The sequence below is a fragment of the Ixodes scapularis genome, unplaced genomic scaffold (genome assembly GCF_016920785.2).
Source record: "Ixodes scapularis isolate PalLabHiFi unplaced genomic scaffold, ASM1692078v2 PGA_scaffold39__5_contigs__length_11793443, whole genome shotgun sequence".
NCBI classification, from domain to species: Eukaryota; Metazoa; Arthropoda; class Arachnida; order Ixodida; family Ixodidae; genus Ixodes; species Ixodes scapularis.
In genome coordinates, this window is record NW_024609867.1 from 2,800,109 (window position 1) to 2,811,988 (window position 11,880).

The 11,880-nt window shown below is 43.2% G+C and overlaps 1 pseudogene; it reads right to left on the reverse strand.

Moving 5' to 3' along the window:
• Positions 1-8,602: 8,602 nt before the first annotated feature.
• LOC115317047 lies at positions 8,603-10,902 on the reverse strand (annotated as a pseudogene).
• Positions 10,903-11,880: the final 978 nt, after the last annotated feature.

Consider the following 11,880-nt stretch of genomic DNA (forward strand, 5'->3'; position numbering starts at 1 on the left):
TTAAATATACGTATCCGCTCGTCTCGCTTCACTATTCCTGCTTCGCACCTAACTAGAGTATCTGGAATGCTCACCTTTGAGGAAAAACGAACTGGTGCTTGCTTGCTTGTAGGCCGTGGAAACTGGAAGAGAGATTTGCGGTTAGTTGCGTCCAAGTAGCAGTTACTTTGAGTAGCCACGTAAAGTACACCAAGTCTGAAAGATTCAAAATTACATGCGCGGGACATAGATATCCTCTTGCGACGTAACTGGGAACGTGTCAATGTCGCCGGCTTGTATTACAGAAAAATAAGCTTCAATGCAGGAGCTCCCGTCGTTCTGAGTTCCGTCAATTAAAAATGCTGTACCGGTCGTATGGCTTCAGTATTCCTGCTTCGGGAATCTGGAATTCTCACCTTCGAAGAAAAGCAAACTGGGACCTGCTGGCTCTTAGGCTGTAGAAACTGCCAGAAAGATTTGCGATTAGCTGCGTCCAAGTATCAATTTCTTTGACCAGCCACCTACAGCACACTAAGCCGGATAAATTCAAAATTACATGTGCGTGACATAATATGCCTCTTGTGACGAAACAGGGCACACGTTTTGTCGCCTACAGCAACACTGAAGCCAGACAGACAAGCGGTACGGCACCTTTAATTGACGGAGCTCAGAACGAGTAGCGACGCTTTCACTGAAGCTTGTTTTGCTGCAATACACACGTGTATTGCAGCAAAACAAGCTTCAGTGAAAGCGTCCCCAGTCGTTCTGTCAATTAAATATGCCGTACCGCTTGTCTGGCTTCAGTATTGCTGCTTCAGAGCAATCTAGAAAATCTAGAATCCTCACGTTTGAACGAGAACGAACTGGCGCCGGCTGGCTTGTGGGCCCTGGAAACTGCAAGAGAGGTTTGCGATTAGTTACGTCCAAGTAACAATTTTTTTTGGGTAGCCACCTACAGCACACTCAAAATTACATGCACGGGACACAGATGCCTCATGCGACAAAACTCCCTTCGTCCTTGTTTTCTGTTAACTCTGCTCACCTTCACCACTCGCCTCCAATTTCTGCACTACTTCTTTAATCTCGATTCCCTGGTTCCCAAAGGCCATGCCATGGCTTGCGCCAGTCACGGATCTGTCAGCTCTGCGACTGGCGCTATTGTGGCAAAGACGCCACAGCACCTGGCGCTTGATGTGCTCTTTCAATATTTTGAGCAGGGCTTAAAACAGGTGGATGGGTGTCTGGTATGCCCTTTGCTTATTTGCGGATCGTTCCGAATCAGAGGGTAGGCGCTTCTGCGACCTGGGCGCATGCTCGGTATTTTACAATAGTTGAAACCAAACTCTGCAGGAATCTTGAAACATAACAAACATAATGTGCACGCCAAAAGGCATAGCAAATGAAACATCCACCATCTATTTATTTTCGTTTCTTGTCCGCAAGAAGCTGTCGCATATGTAGCCTCCCTTGCTTAAGCCGTTCCTCCCTAGTGTCCCGGTCGGGTCTCGTCCTGATGAATCGACGGTGGAGACCTGAGGAGCAGTCAACATCAGATTAGACCTTTTTGAGACAGAACCATATACTTGCTCAGAGGAAGTACACCCAAACAAATCTCAGGCATGTCATTTATAGTGCGTTTTAAATTGAGACGAATGATGTAAAATGAGACGTCAATACTGACGCACCCCTTTTGCGAACCCAAAATTTTGAAGGCCTTGTCCCGCTCGCTAGGGGGACAAGGCACATGAATCCCGGCATGTGGATGAAATTTTTACCTTAACATCCCGACTCAATGCCCATCCCTGAGTATTCGACCACCACACTTTTAGAAAAAAAATATTTTTTTTAGAAAACATCGAGTCATCTACCACCTTTACAAACGCCTGAACCAAGCATACTCGTACCGTGGCTTGTTTGCTCAGTGCCGCCCTCGAGTTAATTCGGGCCGACAATGTTGTGTTTTTTTTTCAAATGGAACCCACATTCTTAGTTTTGGTTTGTCTTGTAGAAGCAGGTGGATACTTTTATAAAGCTTCCTCCCTATGCGCTTCCGAGTAAACATTTTTGCAATGGCCAACCCCCGGGCTTTGTTTTTGCGCTCCTTGATGAATGCTGAAACTCATATAGGCGGGCAATAGCTCGCCTTGAAAATACTTGCTTTTGGTGGCCGAGAACAAACTCGTGTTCCTGATTCGCTGCCACTTGCTGCCAAGAATTGCTGCACATATCCTAAAGATTAGTCTAACACAGATGCTTTGGCCGGACAGAGACACAAAAGCCTGAAACAAGGCCACTATACAGACAGGTAGAGTGTCTGTGAGGAATGAAACAAACAACTCAGATAGGCATCAATCACTCACCTTGAAAACACTTGCCATGCGTGGCAAAAAACAAACTTCTGGCCTTGATTGGTTGGTTCTTGCCACCAAGACCTGCATGTGTAAGAAAGAACCTGGTCTTAATTAAACTTGGGTGCTTTTGCAGAAGAGAGACAACAAAATACTAGTGCAAGACCACTACACATAGGTTATGGCATTCAAGAGGAATGAAATACAAAACTCATATAGGCGGGCAATAGCTCACCTTGAAAATACTTGCTCTCGGTGGCCGAGAACAAACTCGTGTTCCTGATTGGAAGCCATTTGCTGCGAAGAATACCTGTAGATATCCTAAACAACCCAGTCTTAGTGTAACACAGATGCTTTGGCCGGACAGAATACAAAAGTCTGATACAAACCACAAAAAGCAGGAAATAGTGTCTGCGAGAGATGAAAAAAGACCCAAGTGGAGAGGCTCGTTCTGTTTCACGTTAGTCAAATAGTGTAGCTCATTTTGCTAAAACGATGCATATTAGCTAAAAAAAAGTATCTATATTTTGCCCCATTTAGCAGAGTTTACTGCCAAGGGTACCTGCACACTAAAATAAGTCAGAATTAGTCAGTTTTTTTTTCTTCTTTTGATGAGCGACAACAGAATCCTAAACAGGTGATGAAACAAAATATGAACCCAGCAAGACAGGCTAGTTTGCCTTGATTCAAGCACAGTGCCTCGGCCAACCAAATGAGGTTCTATTCTTTATCACTTGTCATATTTGGTGGGAATAGTAAAGTAAATGAAAATAAGGCAACCTCTCTTCTAGCCGACAGCTGCAAACAAAATTCATATACCTCGATGAACGACCTGGAAATAAAATTGGGTGGTGACCAAGTGGTTTAAGGTGTCAAATTTCAAACTTACAGAATGTAGTTTTGGTTTAAGTCCTCCTGGTGTATATTTTTATCCTTATAACTATATTTACATTGTTTTTTTGTATTTTTGAGGCACAAGTACTTAATTCATACGCTAATTCACCTTTAGAAGCGTTTTAATTACACTCCATGCCTTTCTAGTGCTCGTAATTGATTCTTGGTGAAAGCGGTCTTAAATTTTTCTTTTCTTGCTGTCGCTGCTGCTTGCTTTCTCACCTTCAGAATGCTGACAACTCGACACATAAGTAATGAAAAATGTGTTTAAAATGTCTTGAAGATCAGCATTTCCAAGCTGTACCCCTGCTTCATGCCCCGACCATGCCACCATACCATAGCTGAGTGCAGTGACAAATGGTCCCAGGTTTGTCACCCGACCGTTTTTTGGGCTTAAGGTGTGGCGCGACACATGAAGCACCTATGCTTCGCGATGGAGCCAGTGAGCGAGGTGTGACACACTAGAGCTGTGCAAGCCACAGCTTTACAGCCTGCAAAGCGTGGGAAGATCCCTCTTCCTTTGCAGAGCTGGCATTAGCTCACCGAGAAGCTATTGCAAGCACTAGAAAGCCACAGAGTGTGAATAAAAGCGCTTCTGAAAATAAATTAGTGTGTAAATTATGCATCTATATGTTAAAACTTAAAAAAAGTATATATGTATATATATATATATATATATATATTTAAATACTAAAAAAGGCAAAAAAGAAAAAAAAATGTTTCCAGGTGGGCTTGCACCCAGAGCTCCACGGCCCTTGAATTCAGTTCCCTAAAGCCCGCTTCAGACAGAACAATTTCGCCCAGCAACCTCATGTCGCAACACCAGCAACACGGGCCGCCCGCGTTCACATGCAGCAACCAAATTGCTACGACTTGCCATTATCATCATGAAATTTTATTTTTCTTACAGTAATTAGACGCACAGTTATATCCTAAACACATGTTTTTATATCTTTAAATTGCTCTGAGAATACTAACTCATCTTTTTGAAACAGTTTATTTTCAAAAATGATCCATTTCAAACCTGAACTAAGTCCTCAGTTCTCATCATCACGACCACAGGGGTGTCACGTGAAAATATTGCATTCCTGATTGGATGCTGCCGCTTCAAACATCTCCGAGTAGTCAAAGTTGCTCGTCCGCTTCGAGCCGGACCCAATCTCAGCAATTCGTGTCGATCTAGGAAAAACTAGGGAACAACCCGCCAGCAGCCCCAAAATTGCTGGAAAGGTTGCCCCGTCTGAAGCGATCCTATACTCTGTTTCATACATAGAGTGCAACGCAGTCAAAGCTAGCGCACCGGTTTGCATTGCTGACCGTGCCTACGTTCGCCCCATAAGATAGTGCGCCCCCTGCAAAAAAATTTTAAAAAGTCGGAAAATGTGCCTCCTCGGGGCTAGTAACTGATAGTGGCGTTATGATTTCAACGCAGCACAAATGTTTTTTCAAGAAAAAGGAAAAGATAATGTAAACCACCTTAAATTGTTTTCGTGTTCATCCGTGTGGCAGCCGCTATGGGTTTTCGGGTTGTGTGGCACTGGCTGGTTAAAAGAAGACGGCGTCTTATGCAGCAAGCTTAAGTACCTCTCCTGCTCGGATGTTTTCGAAGATTCGTTGTGCGAAAATCTTGAAAGAGTGCAAGCAGATGATCGCGAATGTGTACGGGAGCATAAGAACACATTCCCCGGAGAATTCGGTCGTGAAGTCCTGGAGACGGCCAGTAACGACACTGGAGTGTGCCCTGTACTGTCGCGAAGTGCAAGGCGCAGTGCCCATCTGGCAAGGTGGCGTCCCCGAAGCAAAGACCTCGCAACGTGAAAGTTTCGAGCACGGGGACCGTCAAGCATGACGAGTTCACACAGAACGCCATTCGCCTGAAGGTGCATCGCAAGTGCTCCGAGAGGGAGATTCCTACCCTTGACAGCTATTTCAAAATAAACTGTACAGGCCACAACTATTGTCGATTAACGTTTTATTATAAGTTTTGGGACAAGGCCGCTATCAGGGCGATTCCTCATTCCACGCTGCACGAAAGAAAATATAACTCGTTGCTGGAAGCAAATAACACTTGCAAAGCGGCAGACCAGATGGTAGAAATCTGGCCTCTCGGCGACTTATAAATAAAAATCAAGAAGGAGGAACTGAAATATGCACTTCGTCAATGCGCACAATCTTGCACGAAAAATATGTCTAAAAAAGAAAAAAAAAAAAAAAACTTTGCGCGTAAAATGGGTTCAAATTACGGCCACCGAGACGTCAATATTGCCAGAGCAGCGCCTTCTACCACTCGTCCACGAAACGCGCGGAGTAACTTTTTCTATTTTTTCATGCGCACCACTTTAGTACCTTTCACAGCGTTGCACGCTAAGTATGAAACAGAGTATAAGACACCCTATTGTCTGGTACAGAGACCATTTATGAACGCTTGGGTTTTTAAACGATGTATTACACATTTTACAAAAAGAAAAAAAAAACATTGGGTGTATAAACGTTGTACTCCCCCTTTTTCAATAGAAAAAAACAACAATAAAAAAAACACATTTCAGAAGAAAAAGTTAAGGAAACGGAATGTACCATTATGTTCAGTGAAGTTTGGTGACAAGACTCGGGACTCGAGCAGGAATGCAGTTATCCTTGGTGTGACCCCATGAGACTGTCTTGCTGCCTTTGCTGGGGTTTATCTAACTTAAGTACCTGTGCGAAAAGTAGCCCTTACGAAAATGTCAGATATGGCCCCGATATATTTTATATACGCCTAGATATGATGATATAAGCACCGTATAGGGCCATTTAAGTGCGTAAATACGGCCAGATAGTGTCATATCAGTGCGCAGATACTGCCGTATAGGGCCATATAAGTGCGTAAATACGTCCAGATAGTGCCATATCAGTGCGCAGATAGTGGCGTATCGGGCCATATAAGTGCGTAAATACGCGTCCACATATCGCCGTGTAAAAGTCAAATACTGATCCTTTCACGACATAGAAAATAGAATAGCCCTGATAATGATATATGGGCCCCGTTTAGTTTGTATATCAGATATCGACCGCGTAGTATAAAGTCGTACTCGTGAAGACAGTTGATTTATCTATGTTGCATGAGAGTGACATGTTCTGCAATTGGTTAACTATTGTTAACATCCTTAAAGTGAAGTAATTATTCCAGGTAAAATTTGCACCAATTAATTGCATATTTTGAAGAATGAAAGTCAAAGTAAATGTGGTCGTATATGCTTGACGTGTGACGATATGACGAAGTAAGATCTGAAAGCGAGTTAATTAAACAATGCATTTTCATTGTGTCCGCGAATGGGACATGTGAAGACAAACTCATCAGATGGATCTTCAGCGACTTATTAGCAGACTTTCAGTTGGGGCACATACGTGCGGCATATATCTCCCCGCGGTTTCTTTGATAACCCGATCAACACGGTCTTAACATCCATTTCGCTGCCGCTAGCGCCGCATGTTAATTACCACGAAAGTTATAACCACTTCAGCAGAATGGATCGCTAATGTGCACTCACTGAAACGAGCTGATCGATCGAGGAAAAAAAAAAAAAAAAGCTCTTCACAAATAAAAATTAGTCCCGGGAGACTCCTTTTTGCTTGTGCTCATTTGCATATGTACCCAACACACGGTACGATTCAATGCCTTACTTACGGATTTATTTTTGCAAATATTTTCTCCTCGTTTTATCAGAAATGAAGGTTACGCCCAAATTAACCCGCATTTTCTCCTAATTACATACAACTTTTTGCAAGAATTTTGGTGAGTAATCTCGCATGAAATGTGTCTCCACAAAGCTAATAATGCGATGGAAGAAACTTAATTATGTCATAACACACCAGTAAAACGATCAAAAGTTAATTTGGTACTCTTCCAACATTAACAGTTGGAATTACATTTGCATGCAACATTCCTGCTAAATAAATTTTAAAGAAAAACCGTGTCTTAACTGCACAACTGGATGATTTTTGAAGGCATTCAAACAACTAGATACTGTTGTTTCACAGCTTATCAATTTTATTCATTCAAAAAATTAATAACCCTTTCAAGAAACACACAAAATCACAACAAGTAGGGATGGACATAGACACTCAAAAAAGCGCTTGAGAATACAAGTATATATCGAGATAAATGTACTGAAAGGCTGCAATATATGAAAATACCAAGATATGCATTTACTTTTTCAAACATTGGAAAAAATACATAGAAAGACATACACACAATTTGATATACTAAAATGGACTAAAGTGTATACATGACAATCTCAAGTCCAATATCAAGCACTGGCACAACTGACTTTTCAAACAATTCATACTTCTATGAAAAAAAAGTGGTTTTGCAAACATGCAGCAATCAATTACAGTTCAGTATAAGAAGACTCAAATCAGCTTGTCTTCAAAGCAGTCAAAGTGCATCGCAGCACAAATGATATGTTGTAAGAGGTGTGACCCAATGAAATCGGTTAGAATGATTTCAGACAAACAAAAAGGTACATTAGCAGGTGGGGTCGAAATAAAAAAAGCAATATATAAGGTAGTAACAGTGCAGCAGGCGTCCCATAAATCAAGTCTCTATATGCATGCAGACACACATCCCGCAGCTGGGGAGGCAGTGGACACAGTCTGCAAAAAAGGACTGTGGTTGTTCCATAAACAATTTGCCACCACAGCCATGATGTCTGCATCAGATTGGAATTGTCGTCTCTTTTGAGCTGTCTATATAAGGGATCGAACAAATTAATGTCACGTGGTGATATGTCAGGACTGTAAGCTGGATGAAGCAGAACCTCCCACCCTTTCTGTGCTAACGCATCCTGCACAATCCTAACAAAAGCCTGCCAAGAGAGATATTTCATTTCCTGACATCCTACCCGAAACATACACACCCAGTCAGTCACTGTTGCCTTCGATACAGATTTGTCAACAAAAAATCGCCTGCATTCTGCGATGAATGTCGACTGATCTACACCCTCAAATTGTTAGAAACTAAATCACAGCTCGCTCACCCACTTCAAACAAATTCCTAATCATATCACATCAGCCATGTTGTCTATGGTGTCCAATAACAAACCAGACAAGCGAGGACTTATTGCAGAGAAAGCACAGTGTAACCGAGCTTTTGGTTGCACGTCAAAAGATCCCCAGGTGGTCTAAATTAATCCTCAGTCCTCCGCTGGGGCATGCCGGATGCCCCTCGTTGGTTTGGGACGTAAAACCCCCAATTTGCCAAAAACCGTTTGTGTCACGTGCACCGGGCTACGTGGCACAAACGTTTTCCATTTGATCACACCTAAAAACATTTTACTAGCTCTGACAAATAGCATTAACAGCCTCTGTTGAGATATGAATGATGAGACAAGAAAGGTCTCGAACTGAGGAGACATGATTTTAACTACAAATTCAGTTCATAAGAGTTAGGAGAAATGCACACAAAATCCAACACCTTGACACATTTCGTCATCTTAGGAGGAACAGGAATTACGTCCAAATGGTCTTTCTGCTTCACAGCAATGATGTGTGGAATCGAAAATCCCGTTCCCTCAGGCCTGTACTGCACACCACACTCCAGAAGTTTGTTAATAACCATGTACACTTGCCCAGCATACTTTGCGAAGCACTGAATTAATGCAAAAGTTCTCTCTCTCTCAACAACATACATGACTGTGAAATTGTTTCTTCTCTTCCGATTAATGCACAACACAGAAGAAAATGTTTCTGTGCCCATTGTGACTTTCTTGTAAACGTACACGTGCTCTCTGTTGGAGAAGAAAGAACCAAGAGCTGTCCTCACAGCTCCACTTGTCTGACATGGTCTGCCATGAAAGGCAATACCATTAGATGATACTCTCGTGAAATGTAAATTTTCTAGCTTGCTAAGCACAAAGTCAACATGCAAGCGGTCTCCAACACGATTTTGGATGACACTGAGGGCATTGCTTATTGCAACCAAGCTCGCAAGCTGTTTCTCCACAGCTTGTGTCCCTTTCACAAGGCGCATCAGTTCCCCATTTCTATTCTCAAATAAAAATGCTGAAGTCGACCAAAGTGGCCCCCAGTTCCTTACTGAGTCAGCAATGTGTGTGAGCTGGTGAACATTAAATGAGCAAAACCGCTCTCCATACAGATTTTTAACACCATAAACGAATTTGAGCAACAGCCTCTCCGAAATATCAATGTCCTCTACGGAGACAGATTCAGAAAGAAAGAGGTAAACTGCGCCAACCAGAAGGGCAAAATGATCAAAATAAACATCCGGAAGGCTTTGGTGCAGAGCAGGAAATGAGTAGAACAGAAGCCACGCACGCAGTTCGCTTGCTTTCCAATAGCATCTGTGTTTCAAGGAACGTGGGGTCCTGGTGATATAGTCCGGTGGCTTAATGGCCAGTAGTTTCTTGTCCACCACCTCTACCTGACGGCCCAGGTACCATGACTCTCCATGGTACTTAGAGTCAAGCCATAAATGCAAGAATGTTCTCACCACCCCGAGCAGAACGCAATGCATGTAGTCGACAACAAATCCGCTACCGCAGTCGAATTCGGGTATGAGGCTCAAAACAGTGGGACCTTTGACGCCCTTCACCGGGTGACCATTCTCAAGTGCCTCTGCAGCTTGCCGTTGCATCCGATGGCCATTCCTGAGGGAGTATGTGCTACCAAGCAGATAGACATGGACATGCCCTTTGCCTGGCAACGAGAGGGATTTCCCAGGATGCTCACAGAAGGAGCAACCATACAGACCATTGAACTGTCTTATACCCTGAAGCATTGCTCTCGCAACTGCATCTACCGAAGATAGAGGAGCTGTAATGTAAGAGATTATTGTCTTGCCTGTCTCTGGGTGACGCCAAGCAAGTCCACTAGTGGCAAGTTCCATAAGCTCCACGCAAAAAGGCTTCATGAATGTATTCATTACCGGCTTTACACCAAACCACAGACAAGTCAAAATTTGGAACTTCTTACGCATGAGAGGTGGAAGCTCAGGAATAGTGCAGTGTAAGGGCCAAAGAGACTTTCCCGAACTCTTGAAGACCTGAACACCGTCCGTATTCCAAAAAAGAGAGAAATTAAATTTAGAAGAACAAGCAGGTTGTGACTGGTACATCGCACCATCTACAATATCTTCAATGGGCTTGTCACTGGCTGAACTTGTTGGCTTAATGAAATATTTATATATTTTATCATCCTCTAGAAATGATCGCAAAGTGTCTGCCAACTTCATCTGCAGGAAACTGCCCTTGCTATGGCACGGCTCATTACAACATGGACAATGTGTGGCATTTTGTTATAGGTATTCATTGCATTTACTACAGAAAAAGTGGCTGCACATTCCTCTGCCTTTTTGAAAGCGCGACAGAACCTTGAAGAACATAAATGTGGTGCTCGGGAGGGTGTTAGATGATGGCAGAAGTGTTGCAAAAGCAAACAGGATTTGACCTAGGCATTCTCTTGTTAGTCCACACTTAAAAAACACTGTCATCAAAAAGAGGCAAGCCTCAATGTTAGTGAAAGGGCTGCCTTCAAAAAGTGCAGACTCGTCAATGTTAGGACTGTCAGGAGCAGCTGACCTATCACTTTCTGCAGCACCATTGTCAGATTCAGAGTTCATCTCTAGCACATCATCGTCAGATTCAGTGTTCATCTCTAGTACATCATCGTCAGATTCAGTGTTCATCTCTAGTACATCATCGTCAGTTTCAGAGTCGGAACAGTGAATCGGTTCTTCCGTCTCACTCTCACAGCATGAAGCAGGACTTGATGGTTGAGCTTGGGCACCATCCAGCATTGAGGAGAGGACAGTATCTGGTGCATCGTCTAGAACTGCTGGGCTGGTTGTTGCACTGGAGGCTGCCATTGCCGAGGCTTGCCATCGTCGACAGGTTTCCCGAGGCAGCTTTAATTAGAGATTCAAAATAAAATTCATTATTATGTATGGTACACCTAACAACAAACTTGCCAAACAAAAAGGGGCAATAGCAGAAATGGTAAGCAGCTCAAGACCACCCTTCCCAACTTAGAACCCAAGCATCTAACCAGTTAAAAAAAATTTGACAATTTTTCATTTCATTTTATTTCATTTATTTAGATACCTTCATAACACTCTAAGGCGACGGGTCGGTCGAAGCCAGTAGAGGCTCGAAGGACAGAACCCAGCAAATGCAATGTCACAGATAGACAGAAGAAGTCCGTTGATGCATATATTGGTAATCGGAAGATAAAAATCAAGCTGCCAAGCATTTGTTTCATCTTACCTTGCATGGTGTCTAAAGAGAAAACAGTCTATATGTACAGATGAATAAACTGTACTGAATGTGCAACTAAAAGCATGCCAGGTAATTTGTGGAAATCTCTACAGGTGTGCATTATGAGATTCAACTTTTGTGTAGAAGGACGTATAGACAGGAAAAACCTGTCTAGACCACAGACGCAGTGCGCTCCAGACTGTGCGTGTTACGTGTGCCGGCGGAAGCTGGGCCCGAGATAGCGCGGCTCTGAACATGCGCTGCCAGTGTGCAGTGCTGGGCAGATCCCAACATTTGTGTTGACCCCTCTGCAGTCTCCACTGGACGCCAGAGATGCGCTCAACACCTCCAGGTCACCAAATCAAGGCGCTCGGCATGGCGGCCCATGCGCTGCCAGCTCCACATTATCA